We start from the raw sequence: 19,523 nt of genomic DNA on the forward strand, positions 1-19,523 counted from the left end.
CCAGAATCCCCTGCAAGTAGCCAAGTGACCAGGCCAAAGTCTCATGACTCTACTGGCCCACACAGAGCTCCCTCATCTCAGGACCCTGCCACATTGCAAATCAGGCATGAAAGTAAAACCAGGCAGCACTGGACACAGCTGTACTCATACCATGGCCTATGGCAAGAAGTGGGACAAAGCTTCACTCCAGGCCCACACATCCTGCTTTGCTTCCCAGAACAGACGTGGTCTTGGAATCTTTGTCCTGTTAAGCCGAGATCAGTAGGCATTAAAGATCCCACTGAGCTACGATCATGGCACATGTCAGCTCCTAAAAGGGGTGGGGTTGGCACTGATAATCTCTGGGAAAATGAGCACAATGACCTCCAGCCCTCTATTTCCTGACTTGAGCATCTGAAGATAACAGAGCCCAAGACTTGCTCACACAGTGACTTGCTCTTGCCAACTGCAGGGAGCCCCAGAAGGGCCAATGCTGCCCGGGGCACACAGAATTCGGAAGCTTGCAGGGAAGGGAGGAAAGGAATCAGGGACCATGAGGTGGTGGTGGAGGAAGTCAGAGTAAAGAAAGGAAGGGAGGCATTTAACACTATAACTCTAGGAGATCGGTACTATTCCCATTTTACAAATAATACAGCTAAAGCTCAGAAAGCCTTACTTTGCCCCAGAACTCCCGGATCATGGTTTCCCAAAGCCCGGACTTGAACTGAGGCTTGTCTGGTTCCAAAGTACACGCCCTTTCAATTCCCTTTGCCTCCAAGTATATCAGTTAGGGCGACAGCGTAAAATGACAGGAAGGCAAAAGAAATATTTCATTTTTTTCTTTCTTTCTTGAAGACAGAGGACATGCGAGTTGAAGCCAGTAGAAAAGGACATGATGAGAGGTACAGAAGGAATCCATCATCCGAGGACATGAGGCTCCCTGCAGTGTCCGGATCCGACCGGCAGGGGGAGCAGTCGGAACAGGGCGGCCGGGCGTTGGGAGGGGGCAGAGAGAGACCCTCAGGGACACTCGCTCATAACCCCTGCAAAGCGGGCAAAACGTTCTCCAGAGGGCAAAGAATCTGAAAGTACGTTAGAGACAACATTGAATTCGGGCTTCAATTACCAAAGGAAAACAATCCAACAATTTCGTATCTTGAAAAATGAGTCCAGGTGAAACCTATATTGTCTGTAGTTTAAAAAGACTTTTAACTATTTTTTTATGTAAGTACCAGTCATCCAGATAACCCTTCTGGAGTTAAAAGAAAAAGGCTAAGTAGAAAATTATTTGTTTGAAATTTCATTTCTTTTCAAAGGCCTGAGGGCACTTCAGTCTGAGTAGCCTTTTCTTTTTCTCTTTTTTCTTTTTGTTTTTTTTCTTTTTGAGACAGTCTCACTCTTGTTGCCCAGGCTGGAGTGCAGTGGCATGATCTCGGCTCACTGCTCCCAGGTTCAAGTGATTCTCCTGCCTCAGCCTCCCAAGTAGCTGGAATTGCAGGTGCCCGCCACCACACCCAGCTAATTTTTGTATTTTTAGTAGAGAGGGGGTTTCACCATATTGGCCAGGCTGGTCTTGAACTCCTGATCTCAGGGGGTCCACCTGCCTAGGACTCCCAAAGCGCTGGGATTACAGTTGTGAGCCACAGCCACCGCGCCCAGCCCCTGAGTAACCTTTTCTAAAACCACTCAACCAAAGGTCCTGAAGTCCTGAAAGCCAGGTTCCAGCTGCAGCACGGTGAGGTTACCCAATGCGAACCCTTGTTTCTACTGGGGCCCTGGGAAGCTGTGATGAGCTGGGGACCAGAAGCAACAAGCCCAGGAGGGCAAACATAAGAGAGGTGTTTACCAAACGTGGGAATGAGATACGGGGATCACCTGGCTTCTGCACCCTGCTGAGGGCTCATGCAAACCATCCCCTGGCCATTGGCCTTCCCAGAAGGTGGCGGAATAGCAAAGACTGTCACGTACTATGAATCCTAACCCTGAGGGGGCAGAGGGCAGATCCAGAGGGCACTGCTGGAATCTTCTAGAAGAATTCCAGGAAACCCATATAAGGCAGGAATGAAATCTGTAGGAAAAACTCCCAGTTTCCCATAACGAAAGGCCATTTTTTCTCACTCCTTTGTCCTCTTTTTTTACTTTTATTTTTTGAGGAAATTTATGACATCCCCTGTGACCAAAATCAATTCTCACTTACATATCCAAGTCTTGCCATCACACCTTGCAGTTCAATAAGGATTAGGATGCATTCAGACCTTGGAGATAAATACTCCTTCCTAGCACCTAAGTGCAATCAGCTCTGGCAGGAGGTTCAAGAGGGCAGGAAGCAACGTATGGTAAGGTAAAGAAAAAGCGCACAGAGTGCAGGCAGGTTTTGAGAGCCAGTTAGGAAACAAGCTGTACCCTCTGTGATCTGCGAAACCCAGAGATGCCTCGTTCCACCCATCTAGCCCAGGAACGAACGACTGAGCAGGGAAAGGGAGCCTGGCGCAGCTTTCTCTGCTCCTCAAGGCCTCTTGTCCTGCAACAGATCAATTCTAGAGGGAAGTGCTCATGCCTTACTTCCTCTCTGAAGCACAGACCTGCTTGCCCTGGTAATCTATGACCCCTATCTCCACCTTATCCAACCCAACAAGCTCTGATTGGAGGAAAATGAAAGACAGCAACTTAGAACAGACCCAGATGTCAATGGGTCTCTATATACAGTCTAAATAGGATGTCTGGAAATTTATGTTGACCTAGCTTAGAAGGAAAATTGGGGCAAGCCAATATTAGCCAGCTGGATCGGCAAGAATCCTGCCAGCCCTCCCTCTATGCTCTCCCTTCATCTATCCAAATCCTTCCCAGCCTTCAGCTTCCAATCCCTTCCCCATCAGCTCCCTTCTCCTGATTGCCCAGTTAACAGGGCTTCACCAATTGTCCATATCACTCATTCCCTCCATCACTCATTCCCCCCTACGTATTGTTAACACCCGGCACTGTTAGTGATTTTCTGTGGTGGATATGAATTGTTTCCAGTTTATACTACACAGAAGTTTCCTGAGGTCCTTAGAATTCCTAAAACAATCCTAGTTTACAGTATATCAGAGAATAAATTAAAATACACATTGGTCAGACAATATTCATTTTTAAATATGAAATCTTAAACATGCAGTTTAAGAAAACATGATACTTAGTTTTTGTCCTGGAGCAGTGGCTCATGCCTGTAATCCCAGCACTTTGGGAGGCTGAGGTGGGTGGATCACTTGAGGTCAGGAGTTCGAGACCAGCATGGGCAACATGGCAAGGCCCCATCTCTACTAAAAATACAAAAATTAGCCTGGTGTGGCGGTGAATGCCTGTAATTCCAGCTACTTAGGAGGCTGAGGCAGGAGAATCACTGGAACCTGGGAGACAGAGGTTGCAGTGAGCCAAGCCCGCGCCACTGCACTCCAGCCTGGGTGACAGAGCAAGACTCTTGTCTCAAAAAACAAAAAAAAAACAAAAGAAAAATGACTCATAGGCTTGGGCAGGTCACTTGGCTGCCCTGTACCCCAATGATTCTAAGGTCTCCTGAAGGAAAAATGCTGGGACCTCGAGGCTGCTACAGGGAATGCACCAAATAGCAAGAGAAGAACACAACTTTACAAAACATGATTTCCATATAAATTTATAGTGGAAGCATAAAGGAATATATTCTTTTCAGGGAAGGAATTTTAATCCCATCTGTCACGGTTGGGGTAAAAGATCTTAATACATTCAGGCTAACCAAATATTCAGAACCATAAAGAAACAATATATCTCTCTGGATTAATTTGTTTCCAAAGAATCAGAATCCAGTAATAGGCACTAAGCACAAACACTCTACTGAGCCGAAGTCCATCTTCCTTTGATAATTCAGAGAGCACTTAAGGCTTCTGAAGTGCCTTCAGGTCACTGTAATAAGCATCCAGTGAGCAAGGCAAGCGGGGGGTGGAATAAATCAACCTGTATTGTATTTCCAATTTAATCATGTAACCATTTCCATAAAACAATTCCTTATTGAACACTAGATGATACATGGGGTACAGACATGAACAAGACACCATCCCTGCCCTCAAACTGCTTATGATCTAGCAAGGGATGTCAGTCAGGCACACAAAAACTGTTACAGGAATTGAATGTACTTTTCAATCATGGAGGAAGGAGAATTCAATTTGAAATTAAACTAATGAAGGAACCTGGTTAGCTCAGTTGGTTAACGGTTCTTAGGCCTTCCATGAGCTCCAAATTATGTGCCACCCCATAAAACCACCTCATGGGATTAAAGGGAAGAATGGTGCTGCATCTGGTGAAAAAGAAGTGAGGGCCATCACAAACACATCTTTCATTTCTACCAGAAACAAAAGGTTTTTTGCCCTTTGAGAAAATGAATGCCACAAGTCAGTCCTGATGCAGACGCATTTTGTGAGTTACTCAGTTTGAACTCAGAAGAACTAAGGAAGGACAGGTTTACATCCAGAGACCTGATCCCACAGCTCTCCTATTAATAAGGTGGCACAGAAATACTAGAAATAGAGTAGCAAATCCACCACCCACTGTCCATGTTTGCAAATACACACACACACACACACACACACACACATTTGTACATACTCATGTAAGCACCAGGGTGAGGAACAAAGAAGGTTCTAGAACTGACATAGAAGAGGAATTATCACACTCTTCTCTCTTTATTCCCAGAAATGTCAACAAAAACAGGTAAGTGTAAAATCTAATTAATCCCTACTTTGCTAACTGACCATTTCTGACATTTTAGAATGTATGTGGGTTTGGAATTGACCTCCCCTACCATTTCCTGAGGCTTCCATTGCATTTTCCCTATGATTTTTTTTTTTACTTTTAATTGTGGTAACATATACCTAACATAAAATTACCATTTTTGCCATGTTTCAATGTATCATTCAGTGGCATTAAGTACATTCACATTGTTGTACAATCGTCACCATCATGCACCTGAAGAACTTTTTCACCTTCCCAAACTGAAACATGGCACCCATTAAATATTAACTCCCCACTTCCCCCTGCCCCAGTCCCTGGTAACCACCATTCTACTTTCTGTCTCTCTAGATTTATTGTTAATTCAACAACCTGGGCCTAAGCTTGGCCTAAGCTTGGCCTAAAATTGGAAGTCCAAGAGAAAGTGCGTTTTCAACACCATCCATGTGCATGAAGGAACATTGTTGGGGGGGCCCACATGTGTGATATGAAAATAATACAAATGTTATATGGTTTGGCTGTGTCCCCACCCAAATCTCACCTTGAATTGTACTCCCATAATTCCCATGTGTTGTGGGAGGGGATCCAGTGGGAGATCACTGGAATGACAGGGGCAGTTTCCCCCATACTGTTCTCATGGTAATGAATAAGTCTCATGAGATCTGATGGGTTTATCAGGGGTTTCTGCTTTTGCTTCTTCCTCATTTTCTCTTGCCACCACCATGTAAGAAGTGCCTTTCACCTCCCTCCATGATTCTGAGGCCTCCCCAGGCATGTGAAACTGTAAGTCCAATTAAACCTCTTTTTCTTCCCAGTCTCAGGTATGTCATTATCAGCAGCATAAAAATGGACTAACACAGGAAATTGGTACCAGTAGACTGGGGTGTTCCTGAAAAGATACCCAAAAATGTGGAAGCAACTTTGGAACTGGGTAATAGGCAGAAGCTGGAACAGTTTGGAGGGCTCAGAAGAAGACAGGTAAATGTGGGAAAGTTTGGAACTCCCTGGAGACTTGTTAAATGGCTTTGACCAAAAGCCTGATAGTGACAGGAACAATAAGGTCCAGGCTGAGGTGGTCTCAGATGGAGATGAGGAACTTGTTGGGAACTGGAGCAAAGGTGACTCTTGTTATGTTTTAGCGAAGAGACTGGCAGCATTTTGCCCCTGCCCTAGCGATCTGTGGAACTTTGAACTTGAGAGGGATGATTTAGGGTATCTGGCGGAAGAAATGTCTAAGCAGCAAAGCATTCAAGAGGTGACCTGGGTGCTGTTAAAGGCATTCAGATATATGAGGGAAGCAGAGCATAAAAGTTCAGAAAATTTGCAGCATGACAATGTGACAGAAAAGAAAAACCCATTTTCTGAGGAGAAATTCAAGCCAGCTGCAGAAATTTGCATGAGTAACAACGAGCCAAATGTTAAGCCCCAGGACAATGGGGAAGACATCTCCTTGGCATGTCAAATGTCTTCACAACAGCTCCTCCCATCACAGGCCTGGAGGCCCAGGAGGAGAAAAAGGTTTTGTGGGCTGGGCCCAGGGTCCCTGTGCTATGGGCATGGGGACTTAGTACCCTGTGTCCCAACTGATCCAGCTGTGGCTGAAAGGGGCCAACATAGAGCTTGGGCCATGGCTTCAGAGGGTACAAGCCCCAAGCCTTGGCAGCTTCCACTTGGTGTTGAGCCTGCAAGTGCACAGAAGTCAAGAATTGGAGTTTGGGAACCACCACCTAGATTTCAGAACGCGTATGGAAATGGCTGGATGCCCAGGCAGAAGTTTGCTGCAGGTGCGGGGCACTCATGGAGAATCTCTGCTAGGGCAGAGGAAGGGAAATATGGGGTTGGAGCCCCCACACAGAGTCCCTACTGGGGCACCACCTAGTGGAGCTGGGAGAAGAGGGCCATCATCCTCCAGACCCCGGGATGGTAGATCCACCGACAGCTTGCACTATCCACCTGGAAAAGCTGCAGACACTCAGTGCCAGCCCGTGAAAGCATCTGGGAGGGAGGCTGTACCCTGCAAAGCCACAGGGGTGGAGCTGCCCAAGACCATGGGAACCCACCTCTTGCATCAGTGTGACCTGGATGTGAGACCTGGAGGTCATTTTGGAGCTTTAAATTTTGACCACCCACTGGATTTCAGACTTGCATGGGCCCTATAACCCCTTTGTTTTGGACAATTTCTCCTATTTGGAACAGCTGTATTTACCCAATACTTGTACTCCGATTGTATTTAGGAAGTAACTAACTTGCTTTTGATTTTACAGGCTCATGGGTAGAAGGGACTTGCCTTGTCTCAGGTGAGACTTTGGATTGTGGACTTTTGGGTTAGAAGTGCCTTTTGCCAGGCTGGGTGCTGTGGCTTATGCCTGTAATCCCAGCACTTTGGGAGGCCGAGGAAGGCAGATCACGAGGTCAGGAGTTCAAGACCAGGCTGGCCAATATGGTCAAACTCCGTCTCTACTAAAAATATAAAAACTAGCTGGGCGTGGTGGCAGACACCTGTAGTCCCAGCTACTTGGGAGGCTGAGGCAGAAGAATCGCTTGAACCTAGGAAGCAGAGGTTGCAGTGAGGCAAGATCATGCCACTGCATTCCAGCCTGGGCAAGAGAATGAGACTCTGTCTCAAAAAAAATAAAATACAATAAAAGAAAATAAAGAAGTGCCTCTTGCCTCCTGCCATGCTTTTGAGGCCTCCCTAGCCACGTGGAACTGTAAGTCCAATTAAGCCTCTTTTTCTTCCCAGTCTTGGGCATATCTTCATCAGCAGCATGAAAACTAACTAATATAAAATGTATACAAATATAAATCCAAATGTGTATATGTCTATACACAACTATACGTATGAATTATTTATAAACACATATACACAAAGAGAAAGGTAGATATAGATATGAAGATGGAGCGAGAGAGAGGGAGAGTTCTATGCAAGTGAAGCAGTCCTTCCCACTCCCTTTCAAAATCTGCCAACTGAGCAGGTCAATCAAGGAATCGCCACAGAATCTTGCACTGGGCTTGCTGCCATCACATTCACCAACAGATACCATCCATCTCTTTGCAAGGTAGATTGTTTTCCTAGGCATGATTATTCACCAGCTGCTCTTTCTTGGAGAAGCAAACCACTCTACCCTGTTGGGGCATTTCAGTCATCTGGAAAGCTGAGTGGACTGCAGGTACAGATGCCAACAGGTCTGAAGGCCACCAGGAGTTCCACCAGAGGCAAAGCTCTGTCGCTGTTTTTCCTGTCAGCCTCCTCATCACCCAAAGGCTAGAGGTTTGACGCCCAGGTGGCATTCCCACAGGCACGACTTCCTTACAACAGCCTCACAGTCGGAAGGGATGAATCCCACACTGAACTGGCTTTTTATTTAATTGTCTACAGTCTCAGCCCAGAATAACTGAAACTGGAATTACTGTTCTGCTTGGAACAGTCTTTCAGCACAGGAGATAGATACGTGCTAAAAGTATAAACAAAAGCAAAAGAATGATAAACCAGTCTTAACAGCGAACAGGACGTGATGTGCAAGGGACCTCGAGGGCAATGTTCCATTTTTAAGCCTGCTGGTATTTACACAGGTGCCTACTGTATTATTCTCAAACAATACATAGGAAAAAATTCATGCAATTATGAAGTAATTCAAGGGTAACGTTCCATTTCTTAAGTGGTGGTTACACAGGTACTGATTGTATTATTTTCAAACAGCACATATAAAACCTATGTGTAATTATATATTAAACACATAATTATATATAAATACAATTTTCATAACTGTGAAATATTTGATAATACTTTTTCAACTTGGGTGCATATATGCCCCTGTAGTCCCAGCTACTCAGGAGACTGAGCCGGGAGGATCACTTGAGCCCAGGAGTTCAAGGTTGCAATGAGCTATGATTGCTCCTATGAATAGCCACTGCACTCCAGCCTGGGCAACTTAGCAAGACCCCGCCTCTAAAAATTAATTATTAATTTTTCAAAGTCATGGTCCCTGTCCTCAACGGAGCTCATGGCTCCCTGGGGAAGACAGACATGTCAACAAGCAGATGCAGACCAGGCTGTGAGCAACTCCACTGCAGGAGGCCAGGAAATCGAACTGGAAGGCTGAGGCTTCCCAAGCCAAAAAGGAGGGTGAGGTCATTGCCGGTGGAGGGAACAGCAAGCACAGTGTGAAAGGCAGCGTTGAGTGCAGCCAGCTTGAAGAAGTTCAGAACCACTGGGACTTGTGTACAGACAGCGTGGCAGCTGTGGAGGATGAGGCAGACGATGGGATGAGAACAGGCCCAGGGTGGCTTACAGGTGGGGACCCAGAGGACAGGGCCAAGGCAGGACCTGGCCACAGGGAAGAGAACTGGAAACACATGCCATGCAAGTGGGAAAGCCAGGAAGGTTAAATGAGGTCGCCTAAGAAGGCAAATCCTGAAAGAAGAAGAGGGCTTGCAAAAAAAAAAAATGACCAGAAATCACCCAAGGAAACCACACTGGGATTCCAGGAGGGATTGGTCACAGAGGGGTTGGTCACAGAGGGGTTGGTCACAGAATACAGGCAAATTACATGCATCCCAGATGTGCCCAGGAGGATAGCTTGATCCCGGGAAGGCAAGGCGGCAGTGAGCCACAGTCATGCCATTGCACTCCAGCCTGGGCAACAGAGCAACACTCTGTCTCAAAAAAAAAAAAAAAAAAATCATGGCGGCATCTTTTAAAAATTCTGAGGTCCAGATCACAACCAAGACTGATGAAATTACAACATCGAGGGATGGGCAGGAGAATGGCTTGAACCCAGGAGGCAGAGGTTGTAGTGAGTCAAGATCGTGCAGTTGCATTCCAGCTTGGGCAACAAGAGTGAAACTCTTTCTCAAAAGAAAAATAGAAATTTCATAGACCCAGCTAGGGAACCTAGGAGGGTAGAGGAGAGGTCTCTTCCCCTCCATTGCCATTCAATAACTAGAGTTATTTTCAATTCATAAATAAAGATGAGGCAAAGGCACCTGGACCTGACCACCAGGGAGGTGGAGTTCAAGGCCAAGGTAAACCAGGGCAGCCTCAGCTCTGACCACAAGCTTTTTTTTGTACTGCTGAAGTTCTCTGGGGGAACAACATGATCTACACACACACACACACACACACACACACAAAGAGCCCAGCACGGGATCACAAAGACACTCGATCTATGTTCTCCATTGACCAATACAGTCTCAACTCTCTGATCCAATTTTTCTTTCCTTGTTATGTCTGGATCTCTCTTTCCCAACCAAAGCAGGTGGTTGAGGAAATCAGTAGCAAAAGATTCATAAAGCAAGTGGAAGGGTATGCTTTGAAATGCATCAAGCAGCCCCTCTCCACTGTGCTATTAATTCTCCTAAACAATTGTCTTTTTCTTTTAGTGTAAAGTACTACTCCAAAATCTGATCGCCATCTGAGCCCTAGCCCTCCTTAAGAGTGCTGCTAGCTACAGATGGGTGTCTCTAATGAATTTTTTAACTGCTGCCCTAATAAAATATGGATGAACCAGAAGGAGCCCTCTGCGTAGCTGTTATTTCAAAACAACTAAACAACTTCAAGTTTCTGCTCTTATTTTTTGCAGCAAAGAGCTGCAAACTCTCCTATCCACCCTAGCAAAAGATAGCTTCTTTCATGCTTGTCCATCTGTAAAGTTCACAGTTACCTTTTTAATGCCATATTTTATGCATGGGCTTATTTTCATGGCTTTCTAAATGCCCCATTTTGCATGCCAACTTTGACATGTGTTTATTTTAAAATGATCCCAATTTTTCAGTATTTCACACAGAAACAGCACCCTGGAAGCTGGAGTATCTTTTAAGTAAGTTCTTACCTTGTGCTAAATGTTTATAATACTCAGAATGTAAGCCCACATCAAAGCTTTGTGCCACTTTAAATGCCTGACCTTAAAAATAAAACCATTATAAAATTGCAAATGTCCTGCTCTATGGCCTTACTAAAAAAACAAGGGGATATTCAGTAATTTTTTTCCACATGTTAGTATTGGAATGTAGTGCACTGGTGTGAGGGGAAAAAAAAACCCAACATAACACGACTCCTATGTCATAGTGATCCACACTTTCAACAAGCCGATGTTACAACGACCTGCTGCTATATGCACGGGGGCAGGTGCTGAACGTGACCTGTAACTTACCTGGGTCTGAGATATAAGAAAACATTTATAATAGAATACAGTTGTCTTTTATCTATACTTGAGGACCCTTCTTTTATAAAATTTCTCTAGCCTTTTTTCATATAGAGACACTATATATAGTTTCCAAGTTTTTTTTTTTTTGGTTTTTTTTTTTTTTTTTGACAGAGTCTCACTCTGGTGCCCAGGCTGGAGTGCAGTGGCACGATCTCGGCTCACTGCAGCCTCCACCCCCCGGGTTCAAGCAATTCTCCTGACCCAGCCTCCCAAGTAGCTGGGATTACAGGCATGCACCACCATGCCCGGCTAATTTTTGTATTTTTAGTAGAGGCGGGGTTTCCCCATGTTCGCCAGGCTGGTCTCAAACTCCTGACCTTAGGTAATCTACCTGCCTCGGCCTCCCAAAGTACTGGGATTGCAGGCATGAACCACTGCACCCGGCCTTGCAAGTTTTAAGAGGCCATGACTACATACAGAAAGCTCAATTCTGTCTGATGAATTCAAACAGCATTAGCATTTGGAGTTGATGATAACTAGACAAGGGCTGGACTGAAGTTAACCTTTGTGCTGCCTACAAATAAAGAGGCTGTTTAAACCAATTAATACCTTATGGAAGACGACAGTGGGAAAACTTAGGATGTTTAAGAGAGCAAACTGTTTTCAAGCACTCATTTACATTCAAACAGTGCACAGTAATTACAAAGAATTCTTGTCTCTTCGTGCCTCTGTAATGCCTCTCCACTACAGAATCATCTTGAACAAAGCAATACATTTTACTGTTAAGAGTAAGTCTCCGGGGATGCTTTAATGCTTAAATATCTGAAGTGTGCTTTAGTTATAACAATGTTTTCTCATTGTGGAAAGCAACTAAACATTTTTATTAAATACCTCTTAAAAGCTTTAGTATCCAAAGTGGCATATTTTATGATTTTTAAATTATTAAAATGAGGTGCTACTGTCTCTACCAATCACTCCTCTCTGATAGATACCACTTAAACTCTCAGATCAGGGCCATCTGCCAAAGGAGGCAGGAAGCGGAGGTGCTGGCTGCTCCCCTGAGGGCTGGGATTCAGAATATGGCAATGAGCTGCTCTTAGATATCTCAGCCAGGCACAGACCAGCATGGAGCTAGGCGCCCGCCCAGTCGGAAACCAAGCAATAGAAAATCACTCATGCAGTCCAAGGCAGTGCTTGCCAGGGAAGTGAGTGTCCCTCAGGGACTGAGAGTCAAAGGCATCAAAGATGGGGAACCTCCCAACAGGCACAGACTGGCCAGGAAGCTGTGACATTGCCTGGCTCCTAGAATTCAAGTCACCCATGTGAACCCATCCTCACAATCAGCTATGCAGCACCCCAGGAATGACAAGACTATTAAGAGACAGAGCAACGTGGCCGGGCATGGTGGCTCACACCTGTACTGCCAGCACTTTGGAGGCCGAGGCGGGCGGATCACGAGGTCAGGAGATCGAGATCATCCTGGCTAACATGGTGAAACCCCGTCTCTACTAAAAATACAAAAAATTAGCCAGGCATGGTGGCGGGTGCCTGTAGTCCCAGCTATTTGGGAGGCTGAGGCAGGAGAATGACGTGAACCCGGGAGGCAGAGGTTGCAGTGAGCCAAGATCGCGCCACTGCACTCCAGCCTGGGTGACAGAGTGAGACTCCATCTCAAGAAAAAAAAAAAGAGAGAGAGAGAAACAGAGCAACGTAGTCAAGAGAGTTCTGAAGTTAGACTGGGCTTAAGCCTATCTCTACCCCTCTTTGACTTGCCCAAGTATAACCTCACCATGCCTGTTTTCTCATCTGGGGAAAGTTCATTTTAGTATCTTCCATGCATGGTAGTTGGAAAGATTGGAGAACATGAACTCATGCTCCCCTAGAGAGCCTGTGCCCTGAGGCACTTGTCCACACTGCCTTCTCTCAGTCTATAGATGATCTTATGGCCGCTAACGTCAACCATAATAGTTGAAGCAAATGTCTCCACTACACGGAGCTGCCCACCTGCCCACCAGACAGAAGAGTTCCTGTTGCTTCTCACCATGCGTCCCTGGGTTCTGCTGGGTATAAATAACACATTCGTCCTCTTTGACCTCCTGTGTACAATTCCATGCTGACCATCCCCCTCTGATAGCAGTCTTTCTTCAGACACGACCAATACTATGTATTAGATGTCAATTTTTTTATTTACGATCTCATTCCAGTCTTGCCTTCCTGAGATTACACTGCAGTCACTTTGGAGAATAGGATGTTTACAGACATGCCCTGAGTTACTTCTGTAGATGACTAATCTCATCATTATGTATGAGGTTTACCAGTTTAATATTCACGGAGAGGGTCTTACAGCAAATCAAAGTGTTGTTTTTTTGGTTGTTTTTTTTTTTTCTTTGAGACAGAGTCTTGCTCTTGTCGCCCAGGCTGGAGTGCAATGGCACGCTCTCGGCTCAACCTCCACCTCCCAGGTTCAAGCGATCATCCTGTCTCAGCCTCCCAAGTAGCTGGGATTACAGTCATGTGCCACCACGTCTGGCTAAATTTTGTATTATTAGTAGAGATAGGGTTTCGCCATGTTGGTCAGGCTGATCTCGAACTCCTGATCTTAGGTGATCCGCCTGCCTCGGCCTCCCAAAGCGCTGGGATTACAGGCATGAGCCACCGCACCTGGCACAAAGTGTTGGATTTTAATTCGGTCAGTTCCCATCTGGGCGATCCTTAACAAGTTACTTAGCCTGTCCAGGTCTCAGTTTGCTCATCTGTAAAATGGGGATCATCCCATACCCTGAAAGGCTGTTGTAAGAATACAATAAAATCATGAAATGTGTGTTCTTTAAAAAACGCACTTTGAATTTGTGCCAGGTGACGTTAAATGCTCCATAAATTTTAGTTTCTTTCCCCGAGTTGTTCTGAGCACCTGAAGTCATTCCTTTATTCCAATAACATTTTGGAATTTTCCAGCACAGTCTTTAAAAAGAGAGAAGAGCTATGAAATTTCTCCCTTTTTCCTTCTTTGTGGGAGGAAAATCTGTTCATCAGTTAAAGTAATATTATTCAATGGTCCGCTTCAGACTTAGGTTTTTGGGGGTTTTGTTTTGTTTTGCTTTTCTGTTTTATCTTCCTAAGAGAGTAAAACGCAGTAAAGAGAAAATAAATAGGTGTGGGTGAAGAGAAAAACAGAGAAGTCAGTAGAAGTTTACAAACTATCAGGAAAATATCATCTAAGCTGTAGGCAACTTTTGACAAGTATAAGAAACTCATGAAAATTTTAATAGATCTGTATTTTACCCTAGAGTTACAGAAACCTTCCAAATGTGTGTGCCGTGACCAGACACTACTCTAACAATCTCTCCTTTTCCTTAAGGGAGAGGTTAAAGGGAAAAATGACATTTCACACACTCTAAACACTCAAAATCAGTTTTTCCCCTCCCTCTTTGTTTACCTTCTCAGTCTCTGGGCTAGCTTTCTAACCCCTGGCAACATCCAAAGGCCTATTTCTTTTTTAAAAGGGTCTTTAATAGCTAAAACAAACTAGATAAGTCTGTTTTTCTCTAGAATTAGCTTTAAAACTGGAGCTAGCTCTTGCTGAGGGAATAGAGCTTTCTTGGTACACAGCTTATTTTGAAATAAATGAAGCAATCCTGGATAATAAATTGGCTTTAATTCACTTATTGCACTGAAGGAATGTGAAAATGAGATTGGTAAATTGCTACACTGGTCTTTGAGGAATTTGGGAGAATAGGAGACATGTCAACACACTAGAAAGACAAATATCAAATTTATTTTATTTAAACAGGAAATAAGAAATGGGGAAAAGACAATAGTATTTCTTAAGAACTCTACTGTGGGTCAGGCATGGTAAACCATGGGAGAGGTAGAGGTCATAAGTGTCTGGATTTTACCAAAAGGATTTAAGACGCGGCCTCTCCTGATTTCCAAGTGTGGAAGTGGAGGCTGGAGACACAGAACGGTGGGACAGGTAGATGGATTCGTAGCTGGGGAAAAACAGTTTCAGGCCAAATGGCTCTAAATCCTAAATGGTCACAGGGAAGATCCCACAGGGCTCTTTCCTTTGACCTGTCCTCTTCAACATAACGGATGATAGCATCAGGACCTAAAAATGTTCCAAAGGATTGAGACTAATATACCACTGTTATATATCAAGACAAAGTAAAAATAATTTAACTAAACAGAGAGAAAGGAGTACAATATACCAGCAGACGCTGGGCACGGTGGCCCACGCCTATAATCCCAGCACTTTGGGAGGCCGAGGCAGGTGGGTGGATCACTAGGACAGGAGTTCGAGACCAGCCTGACCAACATGGTGAAACCCCGTCTCTACTAAAAATACAAAAATTAGCTGGGTGTGGAGGCACATGCCTGTAATCCCAGCTACTTGGGAGGCTGAGGCAGGAGAATCATTTTAACCCAGGAAGCAGAGGTTGCAGTGAGCCGAGATTGTGCCATTGCATCCAGCCTGAACAACTGGGGGAACTCCGTCTCAAAAAAAAACAAAGAAAGAAAGAAAGAAAAAACAAATACAATATACCAGCAGACTAGAGCTATTTGGAACAGAAAAATCGAGCTCATGGAGGAAAAGATGTCACACATTGGACAAGGAAGTAAGAAGGATCTTGAAGACAAGAGAAGACAAAGACAGAGAAAGCCCTCACCCAGAGAGCCGCCAAGTGATGAAGGCAATGGCGCACACGGGCCTCTGTGGCTGTCCCTCACGGCAGCATCTTTAAGGATGTGGCCCAGTTGTACACTGGTACCTTCTAGGGTCTCTCAGCCACCTCAAGAGACCTACTAGCCCAGGCAATTTTGAGAGTAAATGTACATGTATGAGAGAGAAATATACAAATAGCATCTCTATCTGATGATAAGGTGAACTATTTTCTTAGGGTCAGAAATCCACTTCCAACCAGTTCACAATAGATCCTCCTTCCTGCCTAGATCTTTGTCTCTGAGATTGAGTGTTAACAACCACAAAGGCAACAGAGCTAAGCCACGCTAAAATGTGCAATAGGGTAGGGGTGGGGAAGAGGCGGGGAGAGAAACCCCAGGACCCAGCGATCATCTCAAAGCAAAAAGATGTGTCATTTTAGCGGGTCCACCAAGAGAGTGCGACACTTTGTGGGCAGGAGTAGCCTACGGACCAATAAGCAGGACACATACGAATGCCTCTGAATCTGTATAAAGCCCCCACCAGGTGTGTAAGAGTATCGATGGTGTCAGCTTTTTCATTATCAATAACATCTTTTAAAGAGATATTTTCTTTTTACACACTTACTGTTGGAAGTCTCTCATCAGCTTTGTTTTAAATCCACCAATTCAGAGATTATGCCTGTGGGCACAATTTCAATTATACCACTAATCTTGGAAAAGGACCAGACAGGATTAAAATCCTTCCCAGCCTCCAAAAGAGCCCCAGTGACAGCAAAGGTAAGCCTGGGCGGGGGTAGGAATGGGGTGAAAACAAAGGGACATCTGGAACACTACACAAATCCCCGCTCCTTCTGGGTGAGTTTCAAGGTTATTTAGGGAATTTTTTTCTGTCATCAGGCTGTGTCGTTATATTGGCTATAAGTTCATTTAACTTTGCTCTTAGGCAGAACTACATACACATGGCCATGAAGGCCATACAAAGCTGCTTTTCTTACAGTTTCCTACAATGCTTAACGTAACATATACAGGTACTCTGTGTAACCAACAAGTGCTTCAGTGTACTGCAGAGGGCTGCTCTGATGATGTCTGAGATCACCGAGCTGAGGCTGCACACCCAGGTCACACCTAGCCTGGTGACGAGACAAAAAGAAAATTAGTTGTTTCTCTGCACTTCGTATTTTCTTTGTGTTTAAATTAGACAGGACATTAGAAAATACATGGTAAACTCCAAAGTGCCATAGAAATGAAATATTTTACTATTGCTGCTTTCTACAGTTGATAATATGGTCTTATCCCAATAGCTATGGATCAAATATTGTTATAGTACCAGCCCAGTGACTGCCCACGTTATTCAATTCCCATTACTCTTCCTCCCAAAATTACAAAGCTTTAAAATGGTACATATAACAGATGTGACGTAGAAAAGAATCAGAGAGGGATTGGAAAAAAAAATTAAAAACTAGCTTGACAAATCTGACATAATCTTATGCAATCATAAATTCACTGAGCACGTACTAAGTGCCAGACATATTCTAAGCTCTTAACACATTTTATGTCAATTAATTCTTGCAAAACTGAATGAGGTAATGATCATTATCACCTTATTTTTAAGGTAAGATCACTGAGGTTTATAGGAGATAAGTAACACAGCTGGTTAGTGCTAGCTCCAGGACTAGATCCCAGGAAGTCTGGCCTCAGTCCTACCCTATTCTGCACACAATGGGCACTGGCTTTTTATGTGAGAGTCTGGGATAAATGCACTGTCTTAGTGATTGAGAAATGGAGGAGAAAAGTGTATTGACAATGCACCTTATGATCACTTCAAAGACACCTACTTTGTACCCAGCAGGGTTATAAGCATTATACAAACATAATTCATTTCATCTCACAGCAGTGCTATTACTAACCCCCTTCTACAAATGAGGAAAACTGAGGAATCAAGAGGTTAAGTAGCTTGCCCAACCTCACATGGCTAGCAACTGGAAAATTTTAAATTAAAACCCAGGCAGTTTTCTCCATAACTATGCTCTGAACACTATATTGCTTCTTAAAACCATGAGAATAGCTGCCAAATACTGTAAAATATGGATAAAATTAATGGCAGACACTAAAACCAATACAGCCTTCTCCAGTTCTTAAGGAGTGTTTTTGTAAGGTCCTTTACTCAGGAGAATGGAGAGTTCAAGCATGTGTCGGGCTGGGGAGAAGACAGCAGCTATTGGCCAACTATTAATCTGAGCTGTGGTAATGTTAGTTTTTTTATGATAATCTAGGAAGATTTACCATAGGCCAGCTGATGCCTGCCTGGGTGTTCTGCTCAGTTCATTCATAATATGAAGTCATCTCAGAAGCAGCAAGAGGTACAGTTACAGCTGAAAATAGAGCCAATGGCATGGAATATCAACTTGAGAAAATAGCAAAATGCAAAGGAAAAGGTAAAGAAAAATAATGAAAGCAAAGATGATATATACACAAGGCAAACAAAAATATGGAAAATTAGTGTCCCTTGAGAAGAAAAAATAAATAGGAAATCAAACTAAACCTACAAAGAAAAGATCACACAGCTCCCAAAAAACAAATTGAAATATTATGACCAACACCAAGATGTCCTGGTAAAATCACTGAAATCCAAAGAAAAAAAGAATGAATCCTGACTGATCCTCCGAGAAAACTCAAGTCATGTACAAAGGGCAACATTAAAGCTGGCTTCCAAGGCAATATTCAACACCATGTAACACTCTCTATACAGTTTGGATGGAGGCGGGGAGCAGGGTGTACTCAAGAATTTTATACCCAGCCAGGTTGCTAGACATTATAAAGACAATAAAAATAATTTAACATGCATAGATTTAGATACTATAACAGCCATAGGCTTTCTTGATAAAAATCTCTGGATGGTGAAATCCCAACAAGCAAGCAATAAATCACGACAATGGACTTGGGAAAGGCAAGGCTCTTTTATGAAAGGACTACTGGAGAGTGCTGAATCTTTTTATAAAAAGCTGAAAAATTGGTTTAAGTCTCAGAGTTGTTCCTCTCCATGGAAATCTTTCATAAAAGGCACAAGATTTATATGATCTTAAGAGAAACCAGGATAAACACTGAACAGAATGTCAATGTTATAACAGAGACATAAAATAACAATATAACTAATGAAAAAACTAGTATTTGACATTTGTATAGCACTTCTTGGTTTACCAAAGCCTTTTCCATACAATACCTCATTTCAACCAGTTTTAGAGATGGGAGCCTTAAGGCTCAGAGAAGCAAGATGAAAAGGCGCTCTCACAGACTTTTCAACCCAATCTTGACAGTCTTTACACATGTACCGCTGTTGCATAAATTTGGCTTATAACCCCTATTTTATTTTTGGGTTTTTTTTTTTTTTTGAGACGGAGTCTCGCTCAGTCACCTAGGCTGGAATGCAGTGGCGCGATCTTGGCTTACTGCAAGCTCTGCCTCCCGGGTTCATGCCATTCTCCTGCCTCAGCCTCCTCAGTAGCTGGGACTACAGGCACCCACCGCCGCGCCCAGCTAATTTTTTGTGTTTTTAGTAGAGATGTGGTTTCACCATTCACAGGATGGTCTCGATCTCCTGACCTTGTGATCCACCCGCCTCGGCCTCCCAAAGTGCTGGGACCACAGCCGTGAGCCACCGCGCCCAGCTGGGTTTTTTTTTAACTTTTAAGTTCAGAGGCACATTTATTTAAGTTTGGGGCACACAGGTAAACTTATGTCATGGAGGTTTGTTGTACAAATTATTTCATCACCCAGGTATGAAGCCTAGTACCCATTTAATTATTTTTCCTGGTCCTCTTCCTCCTTCAACTCTTCATTCTTCAATAGGTCCTATTGCCTGTGCATCATTCCCCTCTACGTGCCCATGTGTTCTCACCATTTAGCTCCCACTAATAAGTGAGAACATGCAGTGTTTGGTTTTCTGTTCCTGCCTTAGTTTGCTAAGGATAATGGCCTCCAGCTCCATCCAGGTCCCTGCCG

General features: G+C 44.0%; 1 protein-coding gene and 1 non-coding gene across 22 annotated transcripts in view; both read right to left on the reverse strand.

Moving 5' to 3' along the window:
- Positions 1-19,523, reverse strand: part of LOC105499180 (DISC1 scaffold protein) — a 426,110-nt gene that overhangs the window by 354,496 nt on the left and 52,091 nt on the right. The gene's annotated exons all lie outside the window — the stretch shown is intronic.
- On the reverse strand, positions 18,511-18,621 carry LOC112423155 (U5 spliceosomal RNA). Its single transcript, XR_003013621.1, has one exon. It is a non-coding gene; the product is annotated as a U5 spliceosomal RNA (small nuclear RNA).

Source organism: Macaca nemestrina, chromosome 1 (assembly GCF_043159975.1).
Source record: "Macaca nemestrina isolate mMacNem1 chromosome 1, mMacNem.hap1, whole genome shotgun sequence".
In the NCBI taxonomy this organism is placed as follows: Eukaryota; Metazoa; Chordata; class Mammalia; order Primates; family Cercopithecidae; genus Macaca; species Macaca nemestrina.